This window comes from Hippocampus comes, unplaced genomic scaffold (assembly GCF_001891065.2).
Source record: "Hippocampus comes isolate QL1 unplaced genomic scaffold, H_comes_QL1_v1.1 scaffold513, whole genome shotgun sequence".
Lineage (NCBI taxonomy): Eukaryota > Metazoa > Chordata > Actinopteri > Syngnathiformes > Syngnathidae > Hippocampus > Hippocampus comes.
In genome coordinates, this window is record NW_017805696.1 from 22,800 (window position 1) to 29,727 (window position 6,928).

The 6,928-nt window shown below is 40.1% G+C and overlaps 1 long non-coding RNA gene across 1 annotated transcript; it reads right to left on the reverse strand.

Moving 5' to 3' along the window:
* Nucleotides 1–6,295: 6,295 nt before the first annotated feature.
* Nucleotides 6,296–6,612, reverse strand: LOC109523243 (uncharacterized). Its single transcript, XR_002169721.1, has 2 exons — nt 6,578–6,612; nt 6,296–6,361 (listed from the first exon to the last, which is right to left on the reverse strand). It is a non-coding gene; the product is annotated as an uncharacterized LOC109523243 (long non-coding RNA).
* Between the last annotated feature and the right edge of the window lie 316 nt (nt 6,613–6,928).

Sequence of the window (6,928 nt, forward strand, 5' to 3'; positions counted from 1 at the left end):
AAATATTTTTTAATGTTCGGGTTTTAGTGGGTTATTTAGGCTAAAATTGTCGTGAGCTCGTTCTCTATGCCGCCATTCCCTGGCTCGTCAAACCGGAAGTCCTTGTCATTGCAAGTAAGACATACCGCAGAACCTGTTCTCTTCATAAATCCTTTGTTCTAAAATGTGCCATACTCATCTTTTTTTTTCTTTTCACCAACTGCTTTGTCGAAGGGTTAGCTTTGAGCTCATGACCGAGCAGATTGATTCAAAAGGGGGCGTTTACCTGTTTACCCAGCAACTGCCAAACTAGGCCAGTATCATCCAATTAAAATTGCTCCTGCTGCCAAGTGCAGCCCTGAACAGGACATAAGCAGTGAAAAATCAATGGTTGGATTAAAAAATTGAGAATATTTTGTTTTAATCTGCGAGCCAGATGCAATCATCAAAAGAGCCATTGGTTCTCAACCCCTGATTTAGAGCATAGGTGTCCAAGTCCTGCTTAATTTTCCCAACCACCCACATCACTGCATTGCCCTGAATTTGTATTAAATGCACAACTATGGGACATCCAGTACTATGTTTCCAAATTAAAACAGTTTGTGTTAAATCTTAGTGTCCAGTTACAGTTGTCTCGCTACTCGTCAGGCCTTCTCGGCCTAGATTAATCAGATTTTAGCTTCCTCGCCTTGAACAAAGAAAGCCTTTCTCACCAACACATCGCTCAGCAGAGATCAACGTGTGAATCGCTTGCTGTGTTCAAAAACAGGTTTAAAAGTCAAGAAAAAAAATAACCGATAAAAATCAGATTGAAGTTGGTAAATTGATTGAATGCTCTTATGCAGGCGTGTCAAACTCATTTTTGTCCCTTGGAGCAGGGGCCCCCAACCTTTTTTGCCCCACGGACTGGTTTATGTCAGACAATATTTTCAGGGACCGGCATTTAAGGTGTGGTGGAAATAATACAACAAAATAATATGGTGTGAGCTGCATGAAAACTGTGGTGTTTTCGAAATATAATAATAAACACAAGGAGCGTCTAATCTGGCCGCAACACTCTGAGCGCTATGGCAATGTTTAATGCCTTCAAAATACTATACAACGCAAATTCAAAGTGCATGAAAATGACAACTCACCACAGCACCGAGCTTGATTTTCTGCAACCAGACGGTCCCATCTCGGGGTAATAGGAGACAATGACACCTCAAATGTGTGGTTTATGTCCAGTCTACTTCATAATTTTGTTTTCGTCGCCGTTGCTGCAGAAATCCCCCGCCTCACACAGGTAGGATGTCGGAAATAGCAACAGTGCTATTGTGGCGATCTCAGAGTATTCAGCCATAACTTTAATCCAGTTGTCTCGAACGTGCTTTTAAGGTCGCCGTCATTTGCGATCTCCAGCAGTTTTTTTTTTTTGGAGGGCCGTTATGATTTTTGGGAAACCATACAAATGTTTCATCCCCTCCACATATTGCATACACAGCGCACAACAAATTGATGAATAACTAGTTTTAAAATTAGAAGTCACGAATCATGACTGTTATTGTGGATTATATATGACAATTTGAAATTTTGGTTCAGACTTTAGCAAGCATCATGGAATTTGACATGCTTGATTTGCTTTCGCGGGCCACATAAAATGATTTGGCGGGCCAGATCTGGCCCCTGGGCCTTGACGTTGATATCTGTGCTCTTTTGTAAGGGAATATTGATTTTGAGTATGAGAGTAGTTTGACTTTTTCTTTCAGATTTCGAAATGCTAAATGAACAATCAGTGACAATTTTAATAAAAATCAAGTTAAAACTAAAAAAAACAAGGGGTGGGACTCCATTAGTTTTTTTTTTAACTTCTTACTTCCTTTGAACATGTAAATTGTGTTTGAATCATGACAATTTGTAATTTTTTTTTCTTCATTTTTTTTAACTTCCCTTGACTTGCTGCCAAATTTCGTTGTCTGTTTCTATGATCAATAAACAAACAACCCAAAGAAGACCCTTGTGAGGATAAGCGGATCAGAAAATGGATGGATGGATGTCCCATGCCTCAACAACAATGTTTGTGATGCATGCTTGTTTAATTTTTTTTCTTTGTGTAAAAGACAAGTCCAAACTGAAATGCGCATTACATAACTCGCTGTACTGGGTGGCCTCAATTTTGGACAGAGCTTCCTTCCAATGTTGGCAATATAACCTGAAATTTTGAATCGAAATGCCCTTATCACTTCACTACATGCCATGATTTCAGCATGCAGTAATCCCTCGTTTATCGCGGGGGTTACGTTCCAAAAAGAACCAGTGCTAAGTGAAATCTGTGAAGTAGGATTTATTAAAAAAAAAAAAATGTGAGAGGGACGAAATTTCAAATGTGCTGTATGTAAAACATCCAGCACATTTGACAAAGTTGTACTTGGTACTTGATAGCCAGCTTTATTTTTTACAGTTATTATACAATACTGAACTATGTATTCCAGGGGTGGCCAACCCGCGGCTCGCGAGCCGCATGCGGCTCTTTGGCTGGTTCAATGCGGCTTTCACACCACAAGTGTCGAAAACGCCTTGGCAGTGGTGATGCCATTCAAACAAGGCGCTAACCACACAGAATGTACTACGTCAGCCAATCATTAATCCCCTTACTTGTTTGACAAAGAGGGCAACCAATCAGATGACTGCATCACCGCTCATGCACAAACAACGGCACTAAGTGCTAAGCTAGTCACCGAATTACCTGTTTTTAAAGCAGGGGTGCCCAATACGTCAATCGCAATCGGCCAAGAGCCAGCGAACTGGTCCCAAGTGGACCGCGTGCGGCGGGAGGAGGAAATGGGTGGGGGAAAAAAAAAAATTTTTGTTTGTATCTTTAGCATGCATCAGAAAATGGATGGATAGATGTCCCATGCCTCAATAACAAAGTTTGACAAGTCCAACCTGAAATGCGCATTACATAACTCACTGTACAGGGTGCCTTCAATTTTGGACAGAATTTCCTTCCAATGTTGGCAAGATAACCTGAAATTTTGAATCGAAATGCGCTTATCACAATTTATTTTTTTCCGGAATTTTCACTTTCATCTCTGTCTAATACAGGGGTGTCAAACTCATTTTTGTCGCGGGCCACATTGTAGTTACGGTTTCCCTTGGAGGGCCGTTATGAATTTTGGAAAACCATACAAATGTTTAATCCCCTCCACATATTGCATACACAGCGCACAAGAAATTGATGAATAACTAGTTTTAAAATTAGAAGTCACGAATCATGAATGTTATTGTGGATTACATATGACAATATAAAATTTTGGTTCAGACTTTGGCAAGCATCATGGAGGTTGACATGCTTGATTTGCTTTCGCCGGCCACATAAAATGATTTGGCGGGCCAGTAAGAGTCCCAAATTTCGAATTCTGAAATTGTCTACTTATTCAATTGCATATGATAATAACACAAACAATAACATATACCGTAAATTCCGGATTACAACCCGCTACTTTTTTTCCACACTTTCAACACTGCGGCGTGTAATATTAAGCGTCTTTTTCATTATTTTTTTTCCATCACGGGAAAAACATGGACCAATAAAATGAATGAGTAGTTCACTGAGGTCCAATAAGATTGTATGACTCATCACAACTTCCGCTCTTCTCGCGGTAGGAAAAATGTGTTGCCTGGCAACAGTCGACCAATAAAATGAATGAGTAGTACACAGGGGTCCAATGAAATTGTATGATTACCGGTAATCACAACTTCCTTATTTCAGTCTTTCTTCTAACCCTGATCAACATGGAGAATACCAGACGAAAAGCATATGATGCAGCTTTTAAACTAAAAGCGATCACTCTGGCAGTTAAAGAAGGAAATCGAGCTGCTGCCCGTAATCTTGGCATAGACGAGTCGACGGTGCGAAGGTGGAGGCTCCGGCAAGAAGAACTGAGCCAGTGTAAAAAGACAACCAAAAAGACCCATGCACATTTGATTTGCCCCTCACTTGGACTGGAAATAAAAAAGGTGACTCCTCCATCATACTGAAAACAAGTGGCCACGACAGAACACATTTTACGTGTGTTTTGAGCTGCGCAGCATCGGGCCTAAAACTGCCACCGATGATCATTTTTAAGCGGCTGACTCGAGAAATAATTTCATATATCTTTTCCCATTTATATGATTTGCATTATTCTATTTAAAGGCAAGCGGGCTGCAGTATTTCTCCTCGTAATTTCGCAAGTGCCCATCAAAATCTCTTTTTGTCTGGCCTCTTATTTTGTGTTTCAGCGTAATTTCGTTGTGCAACTGCATTTATCATGCTCATAAAAATATGGAGATTATTTTAACCTGAAGAAATTGTTGCGTTTTTTTTCTGCGGGGGTTCAGCCGGGGACCGCGGCCTCACCCGGACTGGAGGCACTCCAGGGGGCAGGGACGCAGAAGCAAATCCCCGCCTACTCATTGGCCAGTGGTTTATCATATGGTGCAGCGCATATAATTACATAATTGATTTTTCTTCATAAATCTGAGCATGTGGGTCTTAATCAGGTGCGGTCTGTTGCCCGGAATTTACGGTACAGTAAATGTTCACTCGTACAGACTCGTGTTTGCGCTGTCCAATCTGTCCTGAAAACAGAAATTCCTCATTTGGGAAATTAGCATGGTACATGTCCTTTATGAACCTGCAAGTATGTTGACAAAATACACGTGTAACAACACAATCAATAAAATCCAAAAACTGCAACATAGGTGTATCCAAAAAAAATCACAACAGTAAAATACACACAGTATTTTAATGTTTATTTTTTTCTGTCTTGGGACAAAAATGTGTATTTTGGATTGTTTTGTTCGATGCATTCTTTGTTTTATGACAATGTTTGCCTGCGTGTCATACAGTTTTCTTGCTAGTTGCAAGTAACTGTCCCATTGATCACCGATGTCTGGTAATTCTTGTGCATACTGAAGGATTTTTGTTGCCATTTGCATTGCTTCCTTGCTGGATGGTGGCTTGTCAACAGGGGTTGAATCGATGCCTTGTTTTTTAAAGTTTCATTGATTTACGTCTTTCCGACTCCCAAGTGTCTGCTGGATGTTTTTTACTTTGTGTCCAGCCTCGCTCAAACGGATGCATTTCACTCGCTCCGCTACAGTCATTACAGTTATTCTACGTTTCGATGCCATGATCTACACGACGTAAGTGAATAAAGTTAAAATCTTTCGCAATTACAGTAAAACTCCCGCCAATAAAAAGTCACTTACACGTCATCGTTTCGAATCTGATGAATCAAAACGGCGAAGCAAACATGTTTCTTCTGTCGTGTCGAGTGGGTGCTGCTTTTAAGCTAGTGCCACGTTCTACAGCACGTAAGTGAATAAAGTTAAAATCATTCACAATTACAGTAAAACGCACGCCAATAAAAACTCACTTACACGTCATCGTTTCGAATCTGATGATCGAAAAACGCGAAGTGAAAACGTGTCTCAGCGTCGTGTCTTTTCCGTCGCATCGGGTGGGCGTTGCGTGTATTTAACCTCCCGCGGCATTACACCCCCATCCGGGTTACGGCTAGTGGAATTTCCGCTTACGTAAGTTCTGTAACACTTAATATCGTAGTCAAAATGTTAATGCATAGGTTTTTATTTCGTGTGAAGGATATTCATTCCTTTTCATAGAATTCCAGGGATGGGAATATTTACTGTACATACAATTATAAATAAATGCTGCAAAATTTTAAATAATTAAGTTGCAGACCTGAGAATTTCAGAAATTTTAATTCAATTTAAATTTAAAATTAAATAATTGTTACACCGGCGCTGCAAGAAGGAGAGAAACTGCCGTTCGTTCCTACCGACTGTTGTCAGGCTGCTGAATAAAAAATAGAATACGTGAAAACCAGTAATACAGTAAAACTTCGGTTTTCGTCCATAATCCGTTCCAGAAGGCTGCCCGAAAACCGAATTGTTCGAAAAAAGAAACCATGTTTCCCATTGGAATCAATGTAAAATTTTTTAATCCGTTCCAAGTCAAGAAAACTTTTTTTAAACCACTGTTTTTACAATTTTACACCATAAACTGTACACATGTAATAGGAGAGCAGGTAATATGTACAATACTGTACAAACAAACTGTAATGTTTTATTTTCACCAATTTTAACATTTACATTGTAACATAAAAATTGAAGGAACATCTCTCTCTCTCTCTTTCTGTCGTGAGGCGTGCGCCTATCTCAGCTGTCATCGGGCAGATGGTCTTTCGTTTTTACGATGCTGCTGATGGTGGATTTCGGCATCCCGAATTCCTTAGCCAACACAGACACACGCACACCTGACTGATGTTTCGCGATCAAATCTTTCTTAAATTCTATAGTTTTGCACACTATTGTCCTCTTTTCTTCACCAGGTTTACTGTCACATAATAGGCTATTATTATATGAGTAGTGCTTTATGAAAGTTTGCACTGTGTACGTCATATTCCAGTTAATCGACAGATCCCGCCTATAAGGGGGAATTTCAGGAAGTAACTGTTTGAATGAGCACACTGCATGTTTTACTGCTCTGCCACATTGTTTTTAAAAGTCACATAAAACGTGAACCTTGCCTGCTGACCATCATGACATTTACTACTTCCACTTGCTTTCTTTGGTGCTATGATTAGGGGCTGATGCACGATGCAAAAATAACAGTCCGATATTACGTAGTTCTCACCAAACACGTCTGCTTTTTAAAAAAAAAAAAAAAAAATCTTTATTGAACAATACAAACTCGTCTACTCACAATGGACGCTACATGAGGAAACTTTTTCTGTATGATTATTACATAATAATGAGACACCGGACACCAGGGTGATTATGTGCCGCTGTATTGAAAACTGCCCGCCAAACAACAAAAAGGCACACTTCCCCCGTGCTGCTGGGGCAAACCATTCTGAAAAGAAGGCGTTTCACTCCCCCTAGGAGAGAAGCGTCTCACCAA